This window comes from Chelonia mydas, chromosome 7 (genome assembly GCF_015237465.2).
Source record: "Chelonia mydas isolate rCheMyd1 chromosome 7, rCheMyd1.pri.v2, whole genome shotgun sequence".
Classification (NCBI taxonomy): domain Eukaryota; kingdom Metazoa; phylum Chordata; order Testudines; family Cheloniidae; genus Chelonia; species Chelonia mydas.
The window spans coordinates 11599881-11619633 of NC_057853.1; the positions used below are offsets into that span (position 1 = coordinate 11599881).

The 19753-nt window shown below is 43.3% G+C and overlaps 1 long non-coding RNA gene across 1 annotated transcript in view; it reads left to right on the top strand.

Moving 5' to 3' along the window:
* LOC122466697 overlaps positions 1-19440 on the top strand; it is a 62902-nt gene extending 43462 nt beyond the window's left edge. The window contains exons 2-3 of the long non-coding RNA XR_006292422.1: positions 17339-17414; positions 17766-19440. This is a non-coding gene — a long non-coding RNA (uncharacterized LOC122466697). The remainder of the gene's footprint in view (positions 1-17338; positions 17415-17765) is intronic.
* The last annotated feature ends 313 nt before the right edge of the window (positions 19441-19753 follow it).

Sequence of the window (19753 nt, forward strand, 5' to 3'; positions counted from 1 at the left end):
GTAAAGGGTTAAGAAGCTAAGACAACCTCGCTGGCACTTGACCAAAATAACCAATGAGGAGACAAGATACTTTCAAAGCTGGAGGGGGGGGGAACCAAGGATTTGCTCTGTCTGTGTGTTGCTTTTGCTGGGACCAGAGCAGGAATGCAGGTCAGAACTAATGTAAAAAGTCAGTAAGCAATCTAGCTAGATATGCGTTAAATTCTGTTTTGTTTAAATGGCTGATAAAATAAAGCTGTGCTGAATGGGATGTATATTCCTGTTTTTGTGTCTTTTTGTAACTTAACGTTTAGCCTAGAGGGATTCTCTATGTTTTGAATCTGATTACCCTGTAAGGTATTTACCATCCTGATTTTACAGAGGTGATTCTTTTACTTTAATTAAAATTCTTCTTTTAAGAACCTGATTGTTTTTTCCTTGTTCTTAAGATCCAAGGGTTTGGGTCTGTGTTCACCTATGCAAATTGGTGAGGATTTTTATCAAGCCTCAGGAAAGGGGGTGTAGGGCTTGCGGGGGATTTTTTGGGGAAAGACGTTTCCAAGTGGGCTCTTTCCCTGTTATATTTTGTTAGACGCTTGGTGGTGGCAGCAAAAAAGTCCAGGGACAAAAGGTAAAATAGTTGTATCTTGGGGAAGTTTTAACCTAAGCTGGTAAAAATAAGCTTAGGGGATTTTTCATGCAGATCCCCACATCTGTACCCTAGAGTTCAGAATGGGGAAGGAACCTTGACTACAACTGCAGCCAATTGTCTGGCTACTTCCTCAGTGGCGAGGAAGGGTGTAGAGGGGACCCGGGCCTGCCCATTACTCCGGGTCCTGGCCCAGGGACCCTGTAGATGGCTGCTGCCACTTGCTGCGTCCCCTCTGACTCTTCTGTATCTCCCTGGGACACTTCCCTGCTGCCCCAGCATCCTCTTTGCCCTTGCCTCAGCACCTCAGCATGCTGGGCTTAACAGCCAGCCAGGAGCCCTCTCTCACTTCCCTGTTCCTGCCCAGCACTGCTCTGTCCAGGGTGCTAGCTTTGCACTGGTTGCAAGACAGCCAGTCCTCTCTATTTGATTTCAAGGGTCACTGAACCTGCTCTGCAGCCCTACTTATATGGGCCAGCCGGGCCCTTATTGGCTGCTCCTTGCAGCCCCTGAGTAGCCTCCCAAAGGCTGCTTTTAACCCCTTTTCTGCCAGTGAGGGGCAGCCACCCCATCACAGACCTATTGCAGTTTTCACTACTTCCCTACTATCCTGAATCCGATCAGTGCTTCCTTTCCTTGATGAGCATTGTGGGAAGAAACTTGTTGAAATAATTCTGTGCCTTCTCCAGGCACATGATGCAATTTAGATACCCGAATATTTATATCTATGGGACTGGTAACAAGTTTGACGATATCAGATAAAATCCACAGCATTACTGAGAACATTAATTTATGACAATGGGCCAGATTCAGTTCTGGAGCAAGTACTGCTGATTTCAGTAAAACTGTGTGCGCGTTCACCAGGGCTTTTGCTGATATGCAGTAGGAATGCCTCTTTAGGAAAATTAAGTTGTAATCAGCTTATCAGTATCCTGATTTCTTGTTTTCTGAGAATCGCTGCTGGCAACGGCATACACTGTCTCTCACAGCAAGCAGTTTTGCATTATTTATAACTGACTCAATTTGCAGTACTAGAACAGTCGCATTTTCTAGTCTAAATATTAGGCTGATGCAGCAGTCTCTCCTGAACGTTTGCATTCGAAGCCTTTTCCAATCGTTGGTCTCTAAGCATTTTATCTGGTTTACTACCAGATTCTCAGAGGCTCACCAGAGCATGGGGTAACCTACAGCAGAGAGAGAGTTTTCTCTCACGCTGTTAGAATCTATAGAATTCAGAACCCCTTTTAGCCTAAGAGGTTTTGTATTTCATAAACTCTATGAAAACAGACCAAATAACCCCCAATTTATTCCTGGGTAGAGCTGGACAAATATGAAAAAACCTGTCCAATGATTTTTTTCTACCAAAATTGGAAGATTCATTAAACAATTTGACAGATATTATTTGAGCAGCTTCATACCTGTAAATCCATGGACTTCAATGGGGCTCCACAGGGGTAACTGAGATCAGGATTTAGCTCCGTGTTATCCAGGAACATGGGAATACCTATATAATGAGCTAGCTCACTTTGTTAAAGGTCCTTAGTTTCCGAAGGTGCCTAGAACATACTGTGTGGAGCCACAGTCCATTCTCTAATCTCTCTGCAGTCCTGTGCCCCACCTTCCAAGATGGAGTCTGACCTTTGGTCTCTATACAACCACACCCAGCACTCTTTTATGCAATCACAGCTGCTCCACGTGGTTTTTAAGTCCCATAAAAGTCAATGGGACTTAAAACATGTCCTTAAATTTAACTACCAGTAAATCCTGTAGCCTGAAGCTCTAGAGGGCAGAAGATCCCAGCTTTAACCTGTTGGCGAGCAAGGGGAAGAACGGCCACAGAACTGCTTCATCTCCACAAGCTCGTTACCTAAAGTTCCACAGGGAAAGGATCACTCTGCCCCATCTACTGGTGACAAGGGGGTAGCACAGAAATAGTGTGAGCTTCGTTTGCATATGCTTTTTATCCAGTATTCCTTTGCTGGGGGAGTCATAGCTGTGCAAGAACTCAGAACTGGTAGGGCTATGGAACTGAACTGACAGAGTACGGATAGAAAGAGGTTGTGCTTTGTAGCAAGGATTCTGCTCAAGCATTTCATGTGCAGCTGGTTCCCTCTACTGAGGATCCTGTGCTGTGAGGAGGCCTCTTGAAGGGAGATGACACAGGTGGCTCCTCAACGAGGTGCAATACAAGAGAGGGCTTTTTCCTGAAGCTGCAGAGGACCGCACCAGAGCTCAGCGAACTCCGGTGAGACCCCTCCTATCCAGACATTTAAAAAACAAACAAACCACATTAGCTGTGTCAGGTGGTGGAGCCTTGGTACAGAACCAGGCAGCACTTCCCAAGGGGTCTGGAGGCAGGCCTGCCCCAGTGCATCTCAGAACCCCGAGGTTATGCTGCCCACTGGCACCGAACTGTGTGCGGGTTTAGTGGTTGGGGAAGTAATGTGGTAAAGGGACATTTGCCTACGGCAGGTGTTCTCAACCTTTTTCTTTTTGAGGCTCCCCCCAACATGCTATAAAACCTCCACGGCCCACCTGTGGCACAACCACTGTTTTTCAGTCCCGCCGCGTCATTAGGAGGCTGTGTGCGATAGTTTAGCAGCGTGGTTCCCACTGGCTTTCCTGGGGTTCTCAGTCACATCCATGAGGGTTCTTTGGAAACATGACACGGGGTCCTGTTCCCAATCAAACAAATGGCCATTTACTCCAACAAGAACAGGACTGGGTGTTCAGTCCATTTCCTGGCCTCTGTCTTTTGCGTGCTTCTGGAAAAAATAATTTAAAGTGTTGCTCTTACCATTTTTGCCCCAATGCTTTGCAGCAATCTGTGCTATAAAACTGCAGCTGGGGCCTGGACTTTCCCTTTAACAGGGAAATTTTACTGCCTTACTGTGGTCAGAGGTGAGGCTGGGGGCACGGTGGCTGATGCAGAAGAATAGAAAGCAGGCAGAGGCCAGTGTCCACAATATTAGGGTGGAACACTGGCCAGATTAGTGTACCCACCCTCCAAGAGATTCCTGTCTGTCCCACTCCTGAGGGACACTAGGATGCCATGCAGTTTTATACCATGACAGAGGAGATGACCCTGTGGGTAAGACTAAGGCTTTGCCTTCATTGCCAAAAAAGGGGTGTTTTCCATAGGATAGCTCGTGTGTGAGCTATTGTGCTGTAAAAACAGAGTGGAGACACTCACTGTAGTTTTACCATGAGATAAATTAGCTAAAGTCAAGCATGAGTAGGGGGCATAGTGCTGACCTTGCTTAGCTACCTTGTGAGACACACTACAGGTACCTTGTCCCCACTTAAGATTTTACAGTGAGACAACTATGGCACATTAGTTAAGTCACTGTTAAACCCCCTCCTTTTTGTCAGTGAAAAAAACTCTGACTTGCTTTTCTAGGGAAGAACTGGCTTCTTTTATCAGCTTTTCAGCACACTTCCTGTAAGACTTTAGGTGTTTCCTTGGTCTGTAAAATGGGTATAATATTTACCCAGCTCACAGGTGTGCTGTGAAGTGGCTTTATCCATTAATGTTTGTAATATGCTTTGAGATCATTTGATAGAAACTTCTATGAGAGCCTTATCCACCGTGCACTGGACTCCTCTCCATTGACTTCAATGGAAGTTGGATCAGGCCCTAAAAGTGCAAAGCATTATTATTTGGGGGACAAAAGCATAGATCTGCCAGAGAGCGGCCTGTGATGAGTGGGAGGGGAGTTAACCACATACATTTAAATAAGTCACTGAAAGCATGGTGTCTTTATTCCCTAAAAACACATCAAATATAGAAAAAATATCTACTATAGTCACAAAAACGTATAAAATACAATGGTCACTCTATATTAATTGCAAGGGGATGGGGAGAGAAAGGTACCAACCATGTCTCCTGCAGCAAAAATAATTCCCTAAGTGAAAAAACATTCACAAGTGACTTCATATGTTTCTTTTTTCCGGGCTTGTATGCACCATGTTGTAATTTTAAAGTCTGTTCATGTGGTCTTTCTGTTAATGGCATGGGATTTTAAATAATTGTTGGACATCTTAAATAATAATTCAGATCTCATTTTAATTGTAATGTGTTGGCTGTGCTTAACCAGGAGCAGTGACAACTGGAAGCAGTTCATGCAGAATTACATTTGTGCTTTAACAATGTTGCTGGCAGAACTGCAGCAGCCATGGCAGTAGTAGCCAAATGTTGACTAATAATACCCAGGAATATACTCACTTCTTTTCTAGCAGAGTACCTTTTTATTGTAAAACAGCCAGTGCTCTCTTCTTACATATTGTAGACCAAGAAACCATTGCCACCTAGTGTCCTAAGTAGTGAATTTATTAAACCAATTATCAAGAATTATCAAGAAAGGCAAAACTTCCATTTCCCTTAATAGGAACAGGACTTGGCTCATATTGTACTGATACAAATGACATCTAATGAATGAATGCGTCTGTGTCGGGGTTGCTTAAAATAATATCTGTCTGTTTTATTTTAACTGAATCCACAATAAACCAGCATAGGTAGAATTACATTGAAATCCAAGAGCAGCAGGGAGCACACCAGATTATGAGTGTGAGGTGAAGTGGCTTGTAAGTGTAGGGTACCGAATATACCTGAAGTCAGTGCTGGTCAGCTGACCCTAAAAATAGATGGTGGTGCTGACTGTCTAGGTGGGTTAGCCGGAGCAACAGAAGGATGCTTTGTGGAGTCCTATACTCGTGCTCCTGTGTCATCTCCCTCTGGAAGCGCCACCAGAGGGCAGTGGCGCAGATTACACATTTCCCCTCCTGCGAGTGAATCCCTCCCTGCAACATAGCTTTCCTTACTCGTCTTGAGGGGGCATTTTCGTACTCTCAACCACAGGGTGTGAATCAAGCCCAGATGCATATAAAATAAAATAGGGGTTGCATTTCAGAAATAGTGAGACTGTATAGGACTCCTCATAGGACTAGAAGGGACCTCAAATGGTCTTCTAATCCAGTCCCTTGCATTTAAGGCAGGACTAAATATTATCTTCTAGGCCATCCCTGAAAAGGTATTTGTCTAACCTGCTCTTAAAAATCTCTGATGGAGATGCCACAACCTTCCTAGGGAATTTGTTCCACCATTTAACTGCCCTGACAGTTAGGAAGTCTTTTCCTAATGTCCAACCTAAACTGCTCTTGCTGAAATTTAAGCTTTGCTTCTTGTCCTATCCTCAGAGGTTAACAAGAGCAATTCCCCCCACCCCCGTCCTCCTTTGTATGTACTTAAAAACTGCTATCATATCCTTCCTCAACCTTCTCTTCTCCAGACTAAACAAACCCATCTTTTTCAACCTTCCCTCAGTCATGATGACCTTTAATCATTTTTGTTGCTTTTCTCTGGACTTTCTCCAATTTGTCCACATCTTTTCTGAAACGTGGCTCCCAGAACTGGGCACAATTCTCTCGCTGAGATCTAATCAGCGCAGAGTAGAGCGGAAGAATTACTTTTTGTGTCTTGCTTACAACACTCCTGCTAATACATCCCAGAATGATGTTTGCTGTTGCTGTTTTTTTTTTTTTTTGCAAGTGTTACACTGTTTACTCATATTTAGCTTGTGATCCACTATGAGTTAGTTTTTCTCTTGAAAAATGATTTCTTCATTTGTCCTCACCACAAACTCTCCATGTGCCTCAGCTGCTGCCTTCTATCACCAGGTTCTCCCTTCTCTCTCCTATGCTCTGGATTGTTCGGTAACTGAATCATGAGGCTATTGTACATCGCTTGTTCGGTTCCATTGTGCAGCACAAATTCACCATCTGGCCATTCACAAAATATTGTGCCTTGTTAATTATTTTCATTATTTATTCATTTACACAGCGTCTCTTACCAGCATCTAGGTGCTGTTCATCTCTGGGGCAAGCTAAGGAATTGATTTTACAGAGTAGTATCTACTTGCGTGCATATTGTCCCTGGCCCTTTGAGGCACTCTTGCATATGTCACAGTCTCAAATTCAATTTAAAACACAGCCAGTGACAATTGTCAATATTGTAGATGGGACAAAGGAGGATGAGAAAGGTGTCATACTCCCCAAGGGGGTATAGCTACCTCCTGGGGCAACATTCTGTGCTGAGTCTCTAGAACGCCTAGTCTAGGAGGAGAGGGACTAAAGTGGCTTTAAACTGCCATTGTGGCTTTTTGATTCTGGGCTGCTTCAGGGTCTGGAAAGGCCCCTGGCATAACTTAGACAACCCTGAGGGTCTATCTGAGTTACATCAGTCTCCCCAGACTGTCCTATAGGCTGCAGCACTACCAGAATCTTTGCGGTGCTGGAACCTAGCCTGCAATACATTCCCGACACCGATGTGATGGGGCCTTTGAAGGCAGCATTATGAATGTTTTCCACAGCGCCTCCCTCATCCACAACTAGTGCTGTTTATGCCACTCTGGCCCTTTTACTGTCATAAAGGGGCCAGATTAGGCTCTCGCTCTTGGTGTGTACCGCCCAGAAACCACCAGGAAGAATTATGGCTGAGTCAGCTAGAATTCATATTAGGAACACTCGCTGCAGTGAGTCCCCTCATTGCCACTGAGGGCACAACCTAGTGCTTACTAAATACAGTGATTTGTCTAGTGCATGGGAAAGCTCACTCTGTAATTATGGAAACTCTGGTTGTATATTACAGATTTATATTTAAAGTGCTGTTGAGATTTGCACTTAAAGCAGGGATACCTCCTCTGTGACGTATGATGAATACAGAGTATCTTCCCCAAACATATAATACTTACTCTTTGAGTAGAGAATGAGTTTCCTGAGAATTTAACTAGTTTGAGTTAAAACTAATTTAAAGGTGAGCCCTTTAATGTGTTTAGTATTCTGCTGTCAGACAGTTTTTTTTGTCTTGAATTATCTTAATAGAATAACACACGCTCCAAACTTTTAATGCATTTAAAACGTTGCAATCTCATGCATCGGCTACATTTTGAAGAAATTGAGTTCTAATTAAGCTAAATGACTTTTGAATCTAATTTGTTTTGATTATTATGGAGAGGCTCGTTGTGGCTCCATAATGAAAGTTGCGTTCTGAAATGGGTTTAAAATGGGGCATAAATTTGTTTTTCTCTAATATAAGTGATCTGCACCTGTGATCCTTCATATAGCATTTGTTTCTATCAGCACTGAATTGTCTGTGTAGACTTTGTTGTGTTTCTTTTAGTTGAGTTAGAACAGGACAAAAATCTGAGACATTTTTGGATGGCAAATGGCTTATTGACAAAACAGAAATCTTCACAAAAAGTTTCGGGTTGGTCAGGTTTACAGTTTTCAGCTGCTGAAAAAAGCAATTGGCTTTCAGGTTTCTGACACATTTTTTTACCCCCAAAATTTCAAAGACAATTTTGGACAAAAATGAGAGTTTTCAGCAACATTTTTCACAGGGAAAAAAAAGCTATTTCCTGATCAGCACTAAACTGAGCTGTGGAAGAAATATATCCCGATAGTCTATTTTTTTTGTTGACTGATCTCTTTTTAAAAAGGTTCTCTGTCTACATAAAAAATGCGAAGAGATTAATTTTGAGTAGATCTGGTACAACAAGTAGTTTCCTAAAAGAAATTATTTAGGATTTATGGTAATTTTTATCCATTATTTATCACAACTGAAAGTTTATGGTCAATGATTAGATGAAGAATATCTTCTGTCAGCAGCTATACTTTCCTTTCAGATTTTATCCTACAACAGAGAACTTCTTATGTGCAACTGCTGACAAAGTAGGTTTGATAAGAGAACAGGCACTGGACAGAAGATTAGATCAGATAATGAGTATGTGTGGGGGAGGGTGCAGGGGGTTTGATGAGGCAAAGGGTATAGGAAGGGGAGAACCAGCCCTGGTCGGAGCGCTCAGCTCACCAACAGCCTGGCTGGCAGGCTCCTTCCTTCCCCCACTGCCTCTGGCTGGGTTGGTGCCCTGGGAAAGCCCAAGACCCTCTGGCCAGGGGTGCAGCGCAGGAGGAGCCGAGCCCTGCATGTTCCAAAGCCCCACACAGCGCTGGCACAGGGAAGCCTCTCCACCCCTCAGCTAAGGTCTGGAGTGGCGGAGCGATTTCCAGCCCGTCTCGGTCCCGAACCTGCAGACTCCACATCAGCCTCTGGGGCAAGGGCTTAGCAGCCTCTTCTCTCACTCACTCACTCACACACACACACACACGCACTGGGTCTCGCCCCCACGGAGCCTGCGTTTGCTCCGTCCCCTAGGCACCCTGCCCTGCTGAACCACCTCTCTGGCCGGGTTTGCAGAAACCACTGCAGGTTCCCTGGGTCCTCGTACACAGTGCATCCTTAGGGCTTAACCCCTTCCTGCCCGTGCTGTAGCCAGGGGACAGGAAGCAGCTGGGTTATATCGGTGGCCAGCAGCAGCATGGAGATGTTAGCTGCCTTTCGACACTGTGCAGGCAGGAAGACACTAGCTGCTTCCAGCTACGAGGGGTGGAGGGGTGGGGAAAGACGAGGTCTGCAAAGACACGGCCCAGGTCATCCCTTCTCCCACTCCGCCCCCATCCTCCCCTGTGGCTGGAAGCAGTTCCCATCCCTTCTTCCCTCACAGTGCTGAAAGGCTGCTGCTGGCCACATTCTGGTGTGCACCCTGGCAGAAATCTGGGGAGGGGGGCATGTGACCCTGCATTTCCCTCCCCTCCCCCCAACCCATGTGTTGCCTCAGAAAGATGAGGTGCCAGGTTCCAGGAGAGGCTGGTCTGTCCTGGGGGCCCAGCCAGGCATGGAGGGCAGAGAGAGCCAGGCAAGGAGGGGCGGGTTAGTTGGTCACCCTGCCCTGTGTGAGAGAGGTGTACAGGAGTGTGTGTATGGGGGGGGGGCAGCAAGGGTGTGTGTCATCTCTTCCCCGTGTGTGTGTGGGGGGGGTGGGCGGGGGTGCAGGGTATGTGTCTCCCCTCCCTGTGTGAACCTAAAGCCTTAAAGATACAAAGGTAAATAAATGAATCCAACTAGGCAGTATTTCTTTTTAACAGGGGCTCAGTCAACTTGATGTTTGAATGTTTGTAGTGTATAGTTCTGATTGCCGTTAAACTCGCTTGAATACGAGTAATTTTACCAGGTATCCCGTATTCAGCATAGGGAAATATGGTCACCCTACATCTGCTCCAACCCGTAACTTCTAATGTCAACAGCCAATTCCATTTAAATAATGAGGGGACTTTTGAATGTGATTTAATTCAAATAAATACTGAGTGTTAAGTTGACAGCTTAAGTGCTTTATATTCCGTAATGCCGGACACCATCAACAATAAAGAGTTTCCCTTTAGATTCAGGTAGCAAAATGTTGTTTCAAGCAGCACACTCATTACAGTGTTAAAGATATTCCCTGGAGATTTGTCTTGCAGAACTTTTTCTTTTTTTTGGACACCTAAGGTACCATTCCTTTGCTGTCAGCTATAAAAAGGGGGCACTAGCAGAGACACAGAAGCAGACACGGTGTGTTATGTGCAAGAGAGAGAGATTGGTGGGGAGTGTGTTCTGAAAGCACAGACCAAGATCCATACCATTGTCCCAGACCTAACGAACACAAAGCTAGTCCCATCCATGACTGCTGCTGTAAAGCTGCAGGGAAATTTGGCCACTAGTGAGAGGAGGGGAGAGAGATTCTGATGACCAACACAACTGGGTGGTGGGGTAGCACTCTGTACAGGATGATTCCTTCTCTGTGCTCCCTGACCTGTTGACTCCCTGGATCTGTGAAATTGAGGCCTCAACCTCCTCCAGCAAACTTCATAGCCCCCCAAAATACTTCTTTCTCTTCGCTAAGTTTTCTTGCCTCTCTAGTTCCTCTTATACAGTTGATTTGATACATTATTATTAGTGGTAGTGAAGATGTCTTTCTACTGAGACAATTGCATTGCAACCTGCTGCAATCTCTACGAGTCAAATTCATCCCTGCTATAACTCCATCGTCAAGCCATTGTAATATAAATTTGAGTAAATTTGGCCGTATGAGTTTTCTTTCTTGTGTGATGTGGTTCACTGGAGTGTTCTCAGTTTGTCTGTGTGTGCAGGAACAGATTGCAAGCCTTCTGGCATGCTGAACACCTGGAAAGCAATGTACTGCATGTGTAAAGGTTTGTAACCTACCTGACAGTTTTAGCACAGTGGGAGTCTGATGTGATTATAAATTCACAGAACTGTTGATTGCAAATTAGGGTCACAGAGAAGTCATCTAGATGAGTCAAAATTACAGGCACCCTTTTCCCTGTTCAAGTGCCTTGAAACACTCATTTGTCTGCTGCATCAAAAGTCATTTGTCCATGTTAACTATATTCCATGTGAACGTATTTTGTAAGTAGTTGCAGGAGCTGTGAAATATCTTGCTGAATGAGAAAAGAAAGAGGCCAAATTTCTGAGGCCTGCCCACAAAAATGGGGTGAGTCATGCGAAATGTACATGCCTGGAAAATTCTGCATTTGCACATGCAAGTCTGATCACTGGATAAGCAATCATGCAAATATCAGTTTGTGCATACAAGTATGCAGTGTGGGTTAGGTGGGTTCAACAGATACATTCTCAGTTTGCATGGCTCGCCCATTGGCCTTTGAAAATGCAACCCTTTAGGTATGATCTTTGCTGGTTTTCATTCAGTGATAATCTCCAAAACTGTGAGAGGGAGATGAAGGGCTGGGATATGAAAAGTTCACTACCTCAGAGTTCCACCCTCTTCTCTTGGTCCATCACTGGTGTCTCAGCCTGTTTTCTTCCTAGTTATGTCACCAGTAAAATACCGGGCACTCTTAGTTTTGGGAGTCCCTTTCAGTACTCCAGTCTTGAACATTGGCACAACTATTGTCTATTATCACTCTCTTTTCTTTGTCACTTAATCTTCTAATTTATGAATTCCTTGCTGCTGGTGTCATGTCTGGCTGCCTTCGTATGGTGTTTCTATCCTTACCATAGTAATTGTAACATTATTCAAATCTTTCCCATTCATTTCACCCTTGGTTTCAATAGTGTTGTCTCTCCTACTCTTCTTGAACCTCTGGTTGCTAGCTCTTCAGCGTATCTTAAATCCTGCCCTGTAATTCTTATATCCAAGATCATATCTTTTGCTAAGTGGGCTCATTTGGTTTCCTAAAAGAAAACAGATTTTCAGAACTCTTATGCTCTTCTCATGTACAAACATTCTGCATTGTTTTGTCCATTCCTACTTGAAGACCAAATTCTGCCTTCAATAATATCTCTGCAACCCCACTGGGGATAATGGAATGCATTGGTGTGACTGACACCACTCAGATACCACAGAGATGGGCACTATAGAAGAATCTAGATACAGGGAAATAGACCAACAGCCCTTCACTAAATTTTTAACCCATTCCTTCCAGGAAGACCCTGGGAATTTTTTGGCTCTTCAATTTAGTATAGTGTCTAAGAAAAGTTATGGGTTTTTTTTGGCATGATATGACCCTAATTTGTTTCATTCTATTCTTCTGAAACTAGTCTCTCCAAACCCCTAATAGACATGAAATCCATCTTAAAGACCAGCTTGTCTGTGGTAGCCATTAGTGATTGTGTTTTGGTGTTTGGTAAAGAACTAGTCATGTGGGAGTTGCTCTATGAATTCAAGTGACAGGTGATTGATTTGTGTGCTGTTCTACTATTCTAAAAGTATTTTAAACTTCAGATAGCAGTGCTGGCATATTGTGTTCAAATTGCAGGCAATGACTGGTATATTTTAAATAGCAGGCTACTTCCGGCCCATTGCTTTAAGGCACCTCTTGTTGATTGGTGTTACCTTAGCCACCAAGCATCACCTACTGGTGTCTTCAACTTGGCTTTCCTGTGTGGGAGTTGTGAGTTAGCAAACCTTCTTGAAGAGTTTGCATGGCAATTAATATGGAAAAAAGACTGCATGCAATTATCTCATCATTACTTTACAGGAAATTAATGCATGGTGCTGAAAAGCGCTTATTAACAGCAAAGCAAAAGGTGGCATTTTGTTCTATTGTCCTTGTAGAATACAGTGCAAAGGGAAGTGTGTTTCCCTGATCCTGATGGACTGCTTTTATTTTTCATGGCAGTTGTGCACATAGCCCTCAGAATATCGTGTTCCTTTTTTGGCAGATAAATATTCCTGAAGCTGCATAACACTTATAGAATACCCAGCTCACGCTCCTGTGCTGTGGCTCTTTGAGTGTGTGCCCTTTTGCATTTATGTAGGAAGAGAGCAAGAGCAGAAGAGGGCAGGTGTTGTGGCTATGTACACAAGACACTGTCTGCCTCCACAGGCCAAGCTCCCCTGCAGGAGAAAGGGAGGAGCGGTGCAGGTTGTGGGCGTATAGTAACCATCACAACCACTGGGAAGGTGGGTTGAGGAGTTCTAATTAAATATGGGGGTGCAGAGACTGCAAAGGCTGCTGCCATCCTGAGGCCAAGTTAAAAGCTACAATCATCCCCAACCTGGAGAGTTTCACTCCCTGCCCTTTACAGAGCCCCCTGTGCCTGGCCCATGAATCCAGGCATAGCTGAGAGGATTTGGTCATTACTTCATCCACACTATTATCCAAGTGTAACAGTTTTTGGTAAGCTTGATTTTGTTCCCCCATTCTTAAATTTAAAATCACACCCTCTCTTTGAGGCATCATCATCTTCTGCAGGGATTCTCAGTCTAGGAGTCATTTACAGGTGTCAGGGGAAAGGGGGATGAAAATGGGGTGAAGGTCCTGGCAGGATGGGGTCTCCCAGTGGTACTGGGATGGAAAAGAGCATCATGGTGTGGAAAGAGTTGAGGAACTAGCAGAGGGCTAAGAGTCCTGCATTCAGTTTCCATCTGTCACTAAATATGACCTTGGGCAAGTCACTGCCCCTCTCTGCCTCAGTTTCCCCAACTGTAAAATGGAGATAATAACATGTACTTATGTCACACATGTGTCTTGAGAGTTAATTAATGGAGTTTGTGTTTGTACATTGCTTATAAAGTGTGCTATGAGTGCCAAACCAAAATGTTTGGAAGTTTAAACTACTTGTTTACATCAGTGTTGTAGATCTCCTTCATTATGTATATTAGTTAACTATGAAGTCTCTTCTTTATGTGAAAATAGGCCCTTCATTCTTAGCTTGGCATTATAATTTAAATATGAGGTCTAAAATTAATCTGAATGCTCAGTTCTGTAACATGTGGAGAGTAATTATATGCTTAACTGTTTACCAGCACTGAACAGGCTATACAAAAATACCATAATCAATATGTACGGTAGGAATACAACTGCCTTTAATTTCCAGGAGATTGTGTTCCTCCAGCAGCACAAGGAAAGAACAAAAATAAAAGGAGTACTTGTGGCACCTTAGAGATGAACAAATTTATTTGAGCATAAGCTTTCGTGAGCTACAGCTCACTTCAGCCTTTTTGGCTTTTACACTGAAATAATGTAATAACCTTAAACCTTGGGTTATTTGTTCACAATAAATCTAAATCTCTTTTCTCATCAGTCTCGTGCTCCATTTAACGGGATTTCCTCTGTCTAGGCTCATTGCCATACAGTTGTGTGCACTGAAATGGATTTGTTACCAAGGCATCCTAGTCTTTAACAAAATGTCCTTTGCTATTTCGCAGCACATGCTCTTCAGTGTTTGTTCTTCTACCGGTTGAGCAGAGTGAAATTGGCTCATCTAGAAACAAATTGAATAACAACTAGAGTGGTCAGGCGGGGAACTGAGAAGGTGCTTGAAGGAGAGGGGGGAAGGCTCTGTCCTATTCCCCTCCATCTCTTCCAGGAGAGAGAATGACCAATATGCAAGGCTCTGGGTCGACTGGCCTTGTCTCTGCCTCTCCCCTCCCAGCCACTCCTTCGGTCTTCCTGTGTGCTGTGCAGCTCCCAGGTACATCGAGTGCTGGACATGTCTGCAGTCTGGCCTCTGTGTGCCGTGTCTCCAAACCCTACTTCTTCTTTCTGCTGTAGCAACTGCACTGGTTCTGTTGTGAGAACCGAGAAAGAGGCAGAATTTGGCCCTGCTCCATAGCCCGTTGGAAAGATTTGTATTGACTTCAACGGGCATTAAAGAAAGCTCGTGTAAAGGAAATTTCCTGGGTGCTTATTTCATCCTGCTGCTGATATTCTACTAGTTGCCTCCGCCTACCTCAAAGAGATTCATGTCCTATCAATAACAGCACAATTACACAATGCTGGATATTTATATAGAAGGATAAAAATGGAGTAACTGTCACTAAACCAACTTTAATTATATCCCCAAAGTAGGTAAAAAAGCAAATTATCAGCCATTTATTCATAAAAGGGTCAAACATCTTCTAACCAGGGTAAAGGTAAAAGGTATGTATACAGATGCCCTAGACTCTGTGGAATTTACATGTGACTAGAAGGGGGGGGGTGTGAGTGGGCGACTAGACAATATGTACTGACATACAATGCTTCTGAAATAAAATTGGCTGAAATCTTAATACCAAAAAACCAAACCCTGGAAATATCTGGTTATTTTTCCTTTCAATAAATCTAGACCCATCCTATTATTTTACATACGTAGAGGGATTTGAAATGTAGGTTCTCTACATATTACTTAATTTCACTTTCAAATATTATGGCACTTTTTTGGATGGGGGCGGATGTTAGATTCAATAAAGGACTCAAATGTTACACCTTTAAGAGGACCAAGCAAGATGCTTTTACTTGGGCTAGTTAGCAGATGTGTGAGCAAGTAGCTCAGCTGACAAGATGATTTAGCATTATAAGGTGAAGAGGTAATTGAGGTATCGAAGACTCTGAAGGGTCCAGTAGACACTGCTCAGCCTTGCTTTTCAGACTCTCCCATGGTAACACAATAAAAAGCTTACCCTGATTGAAGCTATGGCAAGTAGATTAGAAACAGATAAAAGGAAACACTTGTTCCTCCAGGGCAAATAACTGTTTTGCTGTGCAAGGACTGAGCAAAAGCAGAGTAAATATGGAATAAAGGACCCAGGACCGGGCCCATTTATTTTACTGAGAGTTTAGCCTGTGTAAGAATTAAGAGCCTGTTTATGCCTGACCTCTCCATGAGTGTGTAATGGGGAGGTTCCAGGTCCCTGGCACGCTGATAGTCGCTGCCCTACTTGGAGTGCAGGATCTCCTCCCCTGTGTGCTTCCTGGGGTGCAGGAGAGGGATGGAAAGGGAATGGAGTGAGGGCAGGACATGTTGCTGCTCCCCATATACAGTGGCCAGCCGATCCACATCCCTAAAGGGGTGTAGCCATGATCATGCCCCCCCCGCCATGGGATCTCCTCCTTGGCACCATGCCAAGGTCTGCCGCTGACTCGCTAATGAGAGTTGGGTCAGGCGCTAAATCCCAACTAAGCAGCGCTATCCCAGCCAGTTAAGATTATTTATACAAGTATTTCTGTGTGGGAGTCAGAGCTGTAGAATTTTGAGATTGACTGAAATATCCATGTAACATATGTTTTTATTCAACAGCTAGAAGCTGTCTTTTCTCTTGCTGAAATGCTCTGAATTTTTGTGACTGGCCCCTGGGGCAGATATTTTAAAATGTAATTGATGGGATGAATGTTATGTCTTCATCTCACAAATTAACATTCTTTCCTGCCCAATTTATGCCTATTACTTGTTCATGCTTTCTTGCTTATGCCATTGTGTGCACACCTGCAAACGAACCAGATCTCAGCCACTGCAAGATCTATGGATGATAATAATGCCAGATCAACACTATACAACTTCTCTAAGCCACATTCAGTTTCTTGTTGCATCTCCCTGAGTTCATGTTGGTTGCATTTTTAGATATGACCATTTCTGTTGAGTATATGTCGCTGGATATACGGTGCTAACTTCTAATATGCCACTGCTTACAGTGGTCTTGGAGTAGTGCCCCTGCAAATGACAGTACAGAATGGCCACTGATAGATGGTCAGGCCCCATCGGGAAACAGAGGAACTGAAGTCCTAAGCAAACCATTTCTTAAATAAGTCTGTTATTGTAGCATGAGAAGCAATGTAGGACCTGAGGACTTCTCACTTACTCCGTGATTCTAGGATGGTCCCCAGAATGTGGAAGGTAGACAGGGGAGAAGGAATGAAGGACCGGAAATCCTATGTCAGGTCCCAAATAGGAGAGAGAAGCAGTCCTGAAAAATATGTGCTCAGATCCTGAATACCCCATGTTCTGAGTGGGCCACTTCCCAGAGCACAGGAGACTGCAGACCACATGATCTCAGGGTCATCTGCCACTAGAGCCGAAAACACAGGTGACCCCCCCCCCCCCCCACACACACACAATACAAGGATCATGCAAGTGTCCTGAAGTAGTCATGTTCCTTGGATTCAGCCTAGAATAGTTGATTTCTGCATCATCCATGTGTGATTCTCCTTAGGTTTTTATCTGTCGTTCTAACATTGCCCCATCACAGTAGTATTTAAGTAGTTTTGACCGTATGAGTGGGCCTTGAGTTTGGCAGGAAAAACCATAGAGGGTGGGATTGCATGCTTGAAAAACCTGCCCTCCAAGTGGGCCTGCCTGAAAGACAGGATGATATAGAAAAGATACTCAAATGTGCATGTCAAGTTGTGTCCAATACTTGAGAATTACTCTGGGGTGGGTTAAAGGGTGCAGTACTTTATCTGTATTCAGCACCACTGTTGTAGCCTGAAAGGGAAGATGAAATTGAAGGAGAACATTAAGATGGGAAAACGTATTGTTTCTTTAATTATGTTGTGGACTCTCTCTAATGAATCTGCCTTCCATCTCACCCAAAGGAAAGAAGCTGCCTATTGATATGTTCTGTAGATGGATCAGTGCTGGCACTCAAACAACTCTATGTCTGGTACACAGGTGTTTAATTTTGTTTTTGTTAGCAAGCCAATGGCAGGAAGATTTAGGGAAGATCAACCCCAGTTATTGTACAGAGACAGGAGAGGGAGAGAGTTTCTCTGGCTGTTCCTAATTTAACTTCACCATATGGTCAGTGCTTGAGCCTGAGCCACTGCACTGGGGCCTTCGAATCACTGGGCCAAATTCAGATCTGCTTTAAGCTAAAACAATGGAATTACACCCATAATATGATCCATTGACTCTAAATCAATACCAGATAGTCCAATATTGCTTGCTTACTTCTGTTAAGCAAAATTTGTTGATGAATATTTACCCTATCACAAATTCATGCCTTTTTTGTTTGGTTTCCAGAAAACATGCTCCACAACAGAAAAGTTTGGTGACACAGAGAATATTGGAGAATATACATGGAAAGTGAATTTCAAAATTGACTCTCCACATCAGAAGGCTGCTATTAAGCACTAAGCTCAACCAACCAAGGAACAGAAGTAATACCATGGGTGCTACATGTCCAATCAAATTGAAACAACACCTCTCAAATATTAAATATAAAGTATTTATAAGAACATGATGGCCTAAATATTTGGCAATAGTCCAGCCAAGGACCTAAGCATGTGTTTAATTTTACGCAATCAAGTATTTCAAATTACTTAATTGGGGTGACTCACATGCTTAAAGTTAAACCTTAAGTATTTTGGTGGACTGAGGCTTTACAAACTAAGAATTCTTTGCTAAAAGCATTTATCTAATAAATTATAATAAGGGAGAAAATCACAAATCACAAAGGACAAGCAAAGGAAAATGCATTGGAAAAATTATGAACTGTCTGCTCTTCACTTCGCATTGTCTGTTCTTTTCCACAGCTACTGTAGCTAGGAGACTCGCTTGGTATGAATTTGCTGGCCACAGGTAGTACAATAATGCTGAGTCCTTCCAAATATAATACCTTCAGCAAGTCTTTCTGTGCATGTTATCTCTGCAAGAGCTCTCTTTCTCCTGACAGCTTGTTCAGTGTAGAAGGAGAGGACAGCATGTCCAAGGTGTTTGACAATATCACTGGTCTTTCCCCTCTCAGGTTGTCATTTTTTACTAATGATTTTCTGTTTGCAGGAGGAGTTCTTTTGCAGGCCCATTTGCCGGTGATATTATACAGCCACAAAGGAAGTCTGGGAAACCTCATGCCTCCCCAAAATAGATTAGATAGATATTCAAACAGCTATGGGAACAGAACATGTTGCAGTATTGGTGAGAGTGCCATTATTAACGTTCTCTTTTGTTATCTCTTATTCAGGACTGTGTTGCAATCCAGTTTATTAATAGCTAGTGGGACGCAAGTAAGACTTTATTAATGTACACAGGAGAGCATGTGTGTGAAATTTCAGTGGCAAGGGAGTGTGGTTAGAGGAAAATCTTTTGTTGTTTTTTTTTCCTGTGGTGTAATCACAGAGAAAAAATTCACTTGAGTGCATTCAAGTGATAACACACACCATTCTGGGGAGAATTGCAAAAACATCTTTGAAAGGATGCTGTACCAAGACTGTACAAACCTGTTTAAGAATGAGCAAACAACCAGTTTTTACGGATCTTCAAAATGCAACACTTCCTAGGTTATTGCTTTTTAACTTGTCTTGTAAGTGTCATTTCATCTTGGATCATCATAGGTTCCTGGAAAGCATTGTGGTGTAGGAGTTAAGGACTGAGTAGTATGTGTTAAAATTATATTTGTGATGATGTTCTGAACTAATGTCTTAACTCTTCATGAGTCTGGATGACATTTATGAATAATTCATTCATTGCACGGTAAGATGAACTACTGCAATTTCTTCCCAAGAGTTATACGGAAAAGCTATTGACAATACAAAACCTGACGTTAACAAAAGGACAGTGGTAGAGACGGGACTGAAGATAGAAGCCAATGTACAGTCTTTTGGGAAAATCTGTCAGCACTGATAGCTTTTCTTACTTTGATAAATTAGAATATTGTCCGGAATATAAAATTATACAAATATATGTAAAGCTTTTTTTTAAGAAATAGAAAGCTGTGTTGTGTTTCTTGTCTGAGTTGGCCATGCTAATTTTCGAGTGCCCCTTGCTGACAAACAGATTGAATTGTGTTGGCTGTTGCCACAGAGGAGTTCTCTCGGCCAGGGGGAAAGAGGTGCTACAATCATGCTACAAAGGTGCTACAGTCAAAGCAAAGTGATAGGGAGATGAGGAAGAGATTAATACATTATAGGGCCAGACGGGACCGCTGTGATCATGTAGTCTGACCTCGAGCATAGCATAGGCCAGAGGTCATCAATTTTATTTTTTGCAAAGGTCCAATTTTCTTGGCCGAG